The sequence below is a fragment of the Crocodylus porosus genome, unplaced genomic scaffold (genome assembly GCF_001723895.1).
Source record: "Crocodylus porosus isolate Cpor-Errol unplaced genomic scaffold, CroPor_comp1, whole genome shotgun sequence".
NCBI classification, from domain to species: domain Eukaryota; kingdom Metazoa; phylum Chordata; order Crocodylia; family Crocodylidae; genus Crocodylus; species Crocodylus porosus.
In genome coordinates this window covers 15,743,724-15,753,776 of record NW_017728925.1, presented here as the reverse complement: position 1 = coordinate 15,753,776, position 10,053 = coordinate 15,743,724, and the positions used below count along the sequence as shown (strand labels likewise).

Below are 10,053 nucleotides of genomic sequence, written 5' to 3'. Positions count from 1 at the left end.
TAAACCGGGACTGGCATGCATCTGTGACGACTGATGGATGGAAACCCATTGTCGTCGCTGGGACATGGGTTGGTTGCAGAAAAGTTGCTTAGAAAGTCTTTACAGGCGTGCCTTCCTCCCCCCCTCCGCCCTCCCAGCTGCATGTTCGGTCTAAGGATGAGCACTCAAGATGACAGATCCTGTATTAGAAACACCTGGGCAAAGTGGAGAGGGGGTGACTGATTGAGTGTGCCGGTGTGATTTGCATGCCTTTCCCTTCATGTAGCAGCAATGAGACAGTTGCATTGCTCTGGCTTTATGTGAGGCTGTAAAAGGAAAAGGGTTTGCCTTGGTCCGTCTCTTCACCAGGAGCCAAAGCAGAGTTGATTGCAGGAAGGTCGAAGATGGCTAGGTCAGTATGAGGCTGGGGAGCCCAGTCCTCCCCCCGAACAGGGCCTGCAGTCTTGGATGCCATGGTTGCACTGGTGCCATGTGGCAGGCAGATGGGAAAGGGTTTTTGTGGCCTGCAGCTAGTGGGATGGCGCTCGTCTATAAAGAGCCTCGACAGGATTGCAAATCCTGCTCGGATTCAGAAAAATAGCCCAGGCCTGTGCATGAGGGGCAAGGTCTTCCCTGCTCCAGTCTTAGATGGGAACACCCTTGCTCTCAGCACTTGGCTTTCCCTGTGTCCCGTGGCCAAGAGCAGTGATTTCTGTGCCTACAAATTTGGCGTTTCCAGGGTCCCTGAATGGGGAGCAGATGCTCGGAGAGGTGAGTCGCCAACGCACATCGGTCCTGACCAGACCCCATCCTTTCTAGTTGAGACTAGAAGTCGCATGATTGAGGTACCTCGAATGATGCACCATTTGGTCTTGACCTGAGAAGCGGTTTGAGCCCGGCTGGCTCCAGCCCTGAAATAAAGCTGGCTGCACCCGGCCAGGCCGCTCGAGGCCGGGAGACCATCCTGTGATCTCTTTATCTGTTGCTTGCAGCTCCAACGGGACGCAAGTCCCTGCCCAAGCTCCCCTCCTTGCCCCCTCCACGCCTGCCCTCCTGCACCGTGCGTCGAGCAGCCGGCCCAGCCCCTGGGATACAGAGCCACCTCCCTGTTATCAAAAACATGCTGACTGAAGCCACGAAACAAAAATGACATCCTACCTCTTAGCATGCAGGGGACGACACAGCCTGACCGCAAAATCAGTCTGTGGGACTTTGAGCCTGGCTATTTTTGTACTCTCGGTGGGAAATCATCCCGTTGACTGTCTGAGTTTTCCCCGCTGTCAGGTACTTTTTAAAATTAAATCTTCTTTGACAGATGTGATTTTCTAACTAGTTTAGGCTCAACTGATACAAATGGGATTTTCCACTCCCCCCTCCCCCCCCAATTAAAAGCTAAAGAAAGCAGATATAATCCAGTTGGCAGCTACTTGGACGTTAAGCCACATTTATCTGCTGTTCAGTGCAATGAGCCAGGGTGGGAAAGAGATATAAAATGAGTGCTTAAAGGAGAAGACTGACCATTGGGTCCTCCCATGCCTCTGAAATGCAGCCAGCTCTGGGGTGGAACATGGCAGCTGTGCAGCAACACGGAGCAGTGGGGAGGAGGCTTATACATCATCACAGGGCACCTTTAGCAGGAATAGCGAGTACAGAGCTGCAGTGCACCTTGAGCTGGAGTTGGCCTGGACACTGGGGTGACGGTCATGCAAAGAGCTGGGTGCACGGGTGCACCTGGTAGCACAGACACCCGCCACGCTGGTGCAGTGACTCCATGCTGCCTCTAAGCCAAGAAGGATCCTTGACTTGGCAAGTCCCTGGGCAGCAAGGCAGTGTGGGGTTGCTGCTTTTGCACCCGCTTTGCGATGGAAGTCCTGTGTCAGTGTGTCTGTCTCCTGGCTGCACCAGCCACCAAGTACGGCAGTGACAGCAGAGCCTGTTGGAAAGACAGTTTTATAGGCCTCTCCCTGCGGGGAGGGACCTCCACGGACAGTAGGGAGCTGGGCACATCTGGACTCTGCAGAAAGAAATATTTAAAGTGCAGGGCGAAGAGCTTTCCAAGGGCTGGATCTCGCCCCTTTTGTCACGGAAGGACGCATACTCAAGGCGTGGTAGCGTGCAGCTTGGAGACACCCCCCACGATCCCTCAAAGCTTTGGAGTCCTATTTCAAGCCAGAGCGCTCCCAGCTGCAATCGAAATGCCTTTCCCTCTCAGGCATGCCTTCGCTTCAAGGCTCATACCTCAGGAGCCAAAATCACAGGTCTCGCTTCTCGCACAGCATGAAACGCTACCTCACCAAGATGCCGTTCGTGGGAAAGCTGAGCAGCCTGTGATGGACTCGCAGACCTCTGGCGTTTCACCCTTGGGGCCCTCTGCTCCAGCAGGTGGGGGTCCCCCGGCCCTGGGTCTTCTGCCCTGACCCAGCGCCGACGCACCTGGGATGCAGAAGAGCATTCGGAGCTGCTGCCAGTGTTGGGCAGCGCTTGCGATATGACGTCTGTCCAAGCAGGTGCAGGGTGGGAAGCCCGGACACGGGGGCGGGGGGCGCAGGCCGGCAGGGCTGGAGCTCTTGGTGCGTCACTGGGTTTTGTGCGCAGTTGCTCTCCGCTCGGCGCTGCCGCAGCGTGGCCGGCCTCCTGGGAGGCACATTGTGTTGAGCGACAATGCCTGTTTCCTGTGCTGGGGCTTTGCGTTGCTTTCCTGCTCCTGCCAGTGGAGCTCCGGACCACCGTGAACCAGCCGCACGTGCAGGCCGCCTGCCGCGGCTCCTTGCAGATCCCCTTGGCTCTGCCGCTCCCCCTGCCCTAGGGTTGCACAGGTCAGTCTCTCCATCTCTGCCTCCTCTCTCGCGCTTGGTCGGCTCTGGGTGACGGCCAGGTCTGTGGGGCAGGGCCGCAGTCCCGAAATGTGGAGCTGCCACGGCGGTTGCCACCAGCCCTTGCAGATGCAGGGCTAACATTGGGCTGTGCTTAGAGCAGGTCGGTGCAGGATTTGCACCTGCCCTGCTCGGTGTCTGCAGGATCCTTTGCCGTTTCCAGACCCCTGAGTTGGTGCAGCTCTTGAGCTTGCATTTGCTTTTTGGGCTGATTTCTTTTCTGCATCTTGGAGGTTTTGGCTATGGCTGCAGCTGCCTAGGCTGGTTCAGTAGCAAATTTCCCAGACTCCCTGGCATGGGGCCGAGAGGGTAAAATACCTGCCTGCTGCTATCGGTCTCTCTGTGTTTCCCCTACCTTTAGGGCTGTGACTGCATCTGGTCCCCATTCACACCCTGGGTCCAGATCCAAGCTTTTTGGAGCGACTGCTGGGGATGGGGGCGGCCGTGGCTCTGGGCTGTGTTTCCTCCCATCCCTCCATCTCGCAGGGTCTGAGTAGTTAGTGGTTAGAGGCTGTTCCCTGGCAGAAAACAGTGTGCGCAGCCTATAATCAAATGGGAGTGAACCAGGACTGCTTGCTGGGGCGTTCGGCCCGTGGCCGGGCTCCTGGGCTACCGAGGAATGTGTCGGGCGGGGGGGAATCTGGTTCTTCGTTCCTCAGAGCTGCCAGATGCTCGGGGCACCGCCACCATCCTGCGCCGCCAGCTATCAATTGCCTGCTTCGGTTTCCCCAGCCGTACGCCTGCTCTGCAAGCGCCTGAGATCTCGTTTCCCCCCCGTGCCCGGGGCATTGTGTACATGTAGGGCTGGATATCCCTCCAGTTGCACTGTGGCACCCCCGGGAGACCCCTTGGCTGGAAGCGAGATGCGCAGTCGCTGTCTCCCAGACTTCGGCATGGCTGAGGCTGTACCCCCGGAGGTCTCCTGCTTGAGTCCCTGCGCTCACCTTTTTCTTGCCCCTGAACAAGTCCTTTGTCTGCATCTATTGGTCCTCCCCCGGGAAAGGAGGAGAGGTAATTCAGGTCTCGCAAGAGGTCATCTGAGGCCTAGTAAGAGCGTGGGCTGCTCTGTCTATTCGTGCCGTGCCCAGCACAAAGGGGCCTGGGCTCACGTCTTGGACCTATGGGCGGCTGCGCTAAGGGTAATTGTTATTGCAAAGCATGGCGGAGCCCTTGCTAGGGCTTCCCTCTGCTCACGGGGTGGATAGGCTCCCTGCCCCTATCGGGGGCTCCCCAGTAGGCAAGAGAAGGGGCTTGGGTCAGGGTAGTGAAACGTCTCTTCTTGTCCCCAGGTCAGCGCACAAAGGTGGGTTTAGCCCAAGGGCACAGCCGGGCCATGCATGGCAAGGAAGGGAGGGGGGACCAGCAGGCAGGCGGAGCTGCCCCTTGCAGCCTCCCAAACTCACTCGGAAAGCTTTGGGATGAATCCTCCCTGCAGACAGCAGTGGGAGCTTTGGCACAGCCAGCTCCTAAGCCGGGCGAGAGGCTGGCAGTGACGGTGTGAGCAGCTTGGAGGGGGTGAGGGGGAAGCTTGTGGTTTCTCTCTAAGGGAAGTGGCTTCTGCAGACAACTGCGACCATGCAATGCCACCACGTGCATCGGTGCAGGTAACATCAGTGGAGCACGTAGCCGGACGGTCGCGTCGCAGGCAGTGGGGCACCAGGAAAAGAGCCATTTATTCCCCAGTAAGGTGCACGCTTGAGGGGAGCGGGGGAACGGTTGCCTCTCGCTGTAAAGCGCAGATGCTATCCGTCTCATCTGGCGGCTGGGCATACGCTCGGGCAGCATCGCAGCGGGAGCGTAATCCACTGTTGCTGATAACGCTCTGAAGATCAGCGTGAAATCTAAGCATCCAAGCAGTGCCCTGTTTGCCAAAGCGGGTCGGTCTGTCTGATCGGGGGGAGATGAGCAGGAATTGGCCTTGTAAGCCCTTGAGCAGCTAATGTGTGGCCTCAGAAGAAGTGTGAATGTAGATGGGCCCGCGAGGCATCTCCAGACCCGCACGTATCATGGATCGCCCTTTGAAATGGCACCCGAGGTGCAAGGAAGGGCAGCCAGCTCTTCTGCAATCCCCTGTGGTTTGCTAGACCAGCTGCTGGAGGCCTTGTCCGCACAGCCCGGAGCAGCTTGCACCGGATGCTGGACTGGCACATCGTAGGTCCGGGCCCACGGCACCATCTGGCTTTACAGTGCCCAGCCTGACGGGAGGGCATTGCCACGGGGGTGTTTCCCAGCTGGGGCCCTTTAATTTCTGCCGAACTGAAACCTGCATCGCGCTGTAGCCCTTTTGGACTCAGCTGAGACCCAGGCAGCAATACCAGGGTGGGGGGCGGTCCACTGGCTGTGAAGTGCAACATGGACCCCTCTACTAAAGATTGCAAGCCCTGACCCTTCACCGCGATGCAGCCGTGTGTAACTGGGGCCAGCGGGGCTGCCCCTGGCTTTCCCCTGCCTGCCTAGTAAATCTGGCCGTAGGGCATATTTGGCGCTTCTTAGTCGAAGCCAAAAGCATCCTGCATCACCTGGGTTTCGGCGAGACCCGCGGCTGGCAGTACGTGCGTGCAACGGTCGCTGGTATTGCAAGCGGTAGAGCTCGGCTCCCCGGTGGGGGGTGGGCAGGGTGAGGGGCACGGGGGCAGGAAGCAGTGGCTGTGCAAACCTGGTTTCCAGCAAGCCCGGAGTCATCTGTCAGGGCTGTCAGCTCCCTGTACCGGGGCTGGATGTCTGGGGAGGTTAGAAGAAGAAAGGAAAGGGGAAGAAAAAAAAAAGTAGCAGCTTGCAGCACGTGATGGGAATTTAAAAAAAGCCCTCCAATTAAAGCAGCGAGCAGGGTGGAGGATGCAACTGCTCTTCCGAGGCCGCTGGCAGGCAGCTGAGAGGTCCCCCCGGCGCCCGCGTCCAGCTCTCCGCGATGATCTGGCTTCGGAGGGGCTGGCTTCTCCGTCGCACCAAGTTCCTGTGGAAGTGGTGCCGGTCCTGCGTGCTGCCGGCGTCCCCGGCCCAGCGGCCTCGCAGGCTCAGGTAAGGAGCCGGGGGCGGGCGCGCCTGGCACCTCTGCAGCATCCCTTTGGTCTCGGGGCCCTGTCCTGAAGGAGCGTTTTTGAGCGCCCCGTGTGAAACCCCGTCGCCCCGCGGCACAAGGGATTCTTGCCTGGCCTGTCGTTTCAGCTAAACTGAAACCTACGTCACGTCGTAGCCTGGCTGGACTCAGCAGGGACTTTGCAGCTGAGAGCCCAGGCAGCGCCATCAGGGCAGCAGTGCCCGGGAGGGGGTCCGACCACGTCTGTGCAGGTCCCTTGGGTGAGGGGCAGGGAGGAAGCAGTTCGTGCAGTTTCTTCTGCATGAAGCTGTTGCAATTTGCTGCAGCCGGTGCACCGGTAGGAAACAGTGTCCGGCCCTTGACGCCTTCAGCTCCGAGCCCAGCTTCCCACAGGCAAGTCCGTAGCCCTTAGGCGCGTGGGTGGCGTCTGCCGGGGCAGTACGGGGGCGAAAAGAGACGAGCAGAGATTGCAAGAGCAAGGCAGAGCTTGGCTCTCAGCGACCCCAGGCCAGCTCTAGATTTTTTCCTGTTTTAAAAACCCCTTGGATGATTTTCAGGGCCTGGGGGCTGCATGCTCAGTCCCTGGGGCTAGTGTAGTGACAGCTCCTGTGCCAGAGGCAGAGGGCTGCAGGGCATCCTCAGGCCACGGCTGGCCCTGACCCGGGTTGTTTCCGGCAGGGATGGTGGGAAGGAGATAGTGCTGCCAGACGCGCGTTTCCCTCCAAGTCCCCGCTGCTGGGACCAGAGGACTTAGGTGAGAAATTTGCACTTTCCTTCCAAAGGAGAGGTTTTTTCTGGCCCTCCCAGCTGGGGAGAAAGGTGCGATCTGCAAAAACTCCAGCATCTCGAGGCCAAAAAAACCCAAAAGAAGTGACTATGGCTTTAGAAACCTGGAGCTTGACTTAAAAATCCTAATGTTTGGGGGAACCCAATGCATGATTTTGGGGGGACCTGGGAGTTGCATGGTCTGCTGCATTTCTGGAAGGGCCGGAGCTCCGGCAGTCCCGGCCGCTCGGCCAGCGGGCACGTGGCGCAGGCTTCGTCTGGGAGCATTAAGCGGACTGGGGGTTTGTGGCATGGTTCGGCGACGTGCGGCACGACTCTCCCCTTGCCGGCCAGGTTGCTCCGCCGAGCGCGAGGCAGGTGCGCTCTCCCTGCAGGCGGATGCACCGTTGCAGCTCGGGGTCCGCCGACGTCTGACTTTGAAGCTGCAGCGCTGTGTCGGAGGTCGCGGGCTGCCGCGTTGACCCCCTGGCTCCGCGGGACGTCTCTGTCCTGGGCTGGGAGGCAGGAAGGAAGCGAGCTGCTGGGGGGGAGCCCTGGAGAGCTGTCAGCTGTTGTGCCGGGGCTGTCAGAAGCAGCATTTACTATCAACAAAACACAGCTTGTCTTTGGACGCGTTTTTGGGCCCGGCTTCTCCGAGAGCTGGGTGCTGCTTCTGACAGCCACGGAGGTGTGAGACGGGCCCGGCGCAGGGAAGCGTTGATGCCATCTGCTCTGCGTCTGCTTTGCCAGGAAAAATCTCAGCGCCGGCAGCTTTCCCGCGGCCCCGGGCCCCCGCGGCTGTGCACCGCCCGGGCCGGGCGGCCGAGGGAGGTCTGGCCGCTTTTTGTGACCCGCTTCCTCCGGGCTTGACCCAAAGCAGGTAGTGGGGAGGGGGTCACGGGAGCTGTGATGATAGATGCTTGCAGGTGTGTTGGATTGGGGGTGGGGGGGAATGAATGACAGAAAGAGGCTTAACTCGCACAGTGAGGCCTTTAACCCAGTACGGGAGAGGCCAGCCCCGGCTGCACTGCAGTGGGCAGTAATCTTCCCGCAAATCCCTTAAGCCACTTAGGTGTTGTCTTCTGGAGGGCATAAAAATAGCTGTTCCCTTGGATGGGCTGGGCCCCGTGGGCCGTGCAGGGCTAGGATGCTGCGGTTTGCATGGCTGAAAGCTGGGATCCTCGGACGTAGCGGCAGGTGCTGCAGGGACCTGACCTGAGGATGCCGGCTGTCGGGTAGCAAACCCATCGCTTGAGCCCACGCCTGGGGTACAAGATGAGGGCGACCTTGTGGTGAAGTCCGTGGTCACGGTGCGGACAGGGCTATGTAACTCATAGTTAGGCCAGGAGGGCTCCTTATACCCATTTCCTCTGACTTCCTGGTTAACTGAGGCCGGAGGAGTTCCATGCAGCATTCACTGAGTCTGGAGGGCTGCGTGCTACTGTCCCTCTGAGACGGCGGGGCAGTGTAGACATAGCTGGGGGACTGGGAGCAGTCTGGCTGCTGCTTGGCAGGATTAATTGGCCCTTGCCGAGCTCTTTGCTCTGATGGCTTGATTGCTTCCCGTACCTGAGCTAGCGCATTTAAAGCTAGCTTGGGGTATCTCTAGGCTGTACTGTAGCCACAGTGGTGCCTGCAGTGGAGACATGATCTGCACCATATAATTTACTCAAATGGCATCCAGTCATGGCTTGATGTTTGGCCGTAAGCACTGAGTTAGTGGAAGAAAAGCAGCGAGAGCTCATGAGTCCCAGAGAGGGGACCCACATCTGCTCTAAGATTAGTTTTTGCAATCTTCCAGCGAGAGGTTTTCTCTGTGTGGCTCGTTATCCAGGCTAGCACTGAGGACGATTGCGACAGGGATGTTTGAAGACGGCGGTAAAATACGGGGCTCTCCAACATCAGTGGGCTTTTGCCATTGCTCGCACTTGCCCCAGCAGGTCTGTGTCTGGTCCTGCAGCTCTGCCTGTCTGGGTCCACTCGCAGGCCTGAGCCCCCAATAAACAGATTTCCAAGCAGGACAGCCAAAAGCCCTGCAGCGAATCCATTTGCGACATCGGCTGTACCTTGTAAATGTAACTCGATTGATTTTTATAGCAAGGACAGCTTATTGGTTCAAGCAGCAGCCCGTGTCTCGGGCAGAGCACGCCTGATCTAATTACCGCCTCAAGAGCCTTGTTTTCCTGGCGGTTGGATGGATGGGGTGTGAACAAGGTACCCCGAGCCCTGGTGCCGAAACCTTGCAGCGTGTCCGGTCCCAGGAGGCGTCCTCACCCGGGAATCTGCCCCGCCGCGCGGGCTGGGAGTACTTCTCCCTAATCTCGCCGAGCCGTCGTCTTTATGGAAATGGGGCCGGAGGTGAGAGATGACGGCAGAAAGGGGGGATCCGGAGTACAGTCCAAAATCTGCCGTAACCTCTGCAGACTTCAAGCACGTGTAGCGTACACGAGTGTCGTTGCAGGGTAATAGCCTCCTTCTAAGCTCAAGGGAGAGATCTGCCCTGAAGGGTTCGAGTTGGCGTCTTGCAAAGAGCGGTTACGCAGGCTTTTGAGTCTCGACGTTTTCCTGACGGTAAGATTTCTTGCCTAGTTCTTGCAGCCATATTTCTTGCTTAATGCGGACGTGCTGACTAGCAGACTCGCTAAGCAGCGGGCCTGGAAGACGACGTGATGAATGAAGGCGTCTGCCTGATGCCTGTAATTGCAATAGATCAGGCATCTAAAAAGCATTTACATCCTGTAATTGAGGCATTTTGAAACTGGACGTCGGCTGAAACCACTAACCAGAATTTCTGGGAAAACGCAGCTGAGATCAGATGAAGCAGCTATCTATCGCCCGTAAAATGCTGCGTGTTCATTTAGCCTGTGCAAATTTGTGCTCCTATAAAGCCCTCCTGATCCAACCAGGTGCTGATCCCCCACTTCAGTCTTGCTGGTAGGATCAGGTCCCAAAGGGGGAAGGCAGGCCAGCCAAGCCATGTGCTCTTATGCAGTGGTTCTCAGCTTTTTCTGTACCAGGGCCCACTTGTAGACGTCGATGGCCAGTCTTAACCCGCTGCCCTCCAGCCCCAACCCCGCAATGCGTGGGACAGGGGGTGGGTGTGTGTGCAGGGCCGGGGGTGGAAGTCTGCCAGCCTGCAAGGAAAAAGCCACGGTTTCCCACGTTTTTCTCCTTGCAGGAGAAATCCATTTTTAAAGTTTGTTCGTGACTCTCTTGGATATTCTTGAGATCCAAGAAGGGAACAAAGGGCCTGATCTGCACCCGCCGGCCGGCCGCTCGCCCTCCTGGAGGGTTTCTGGAAGCTCCAGCTCCTGGGATCGGGGGGTTGCCTACGAAATCTCTTTTGTAGTTATAAAGAAAAGCAGCGGTGGCAGGGATAAAGCCGTGGACGTGAAGTGT

At 58.1% G+C, this 10,053-nt stretch overlaps 1 protein-coding gene across 2 annotated transcripts in view; it reads left to right on the top strand.

The window, feature by feature from the left end:
- The first annotated feature begins 948 nt into the window (after nucleotides 1–948).
- Nucleotides 949–10,053, top strand: part of GPSM1 (G-protein signaling modulator 1) — an 86,211-nt gene continuing 77,106 nt past the window's right edge. The window contains exon 1 of one of the 2 annotated variants that reach the window (XM_019540936.1): nucleotides 949–1,263. The gene's annotated coding sequence lies outside the window, so the exon portion shown is untranslated. Of the gene's footprint in view, nucleotides 1,264–8,956; nucleotides 9,226–10,053 lie in introns of those variants that run through there. The other variant, XM_019540935.1, reaches the window with a different exon arrangement.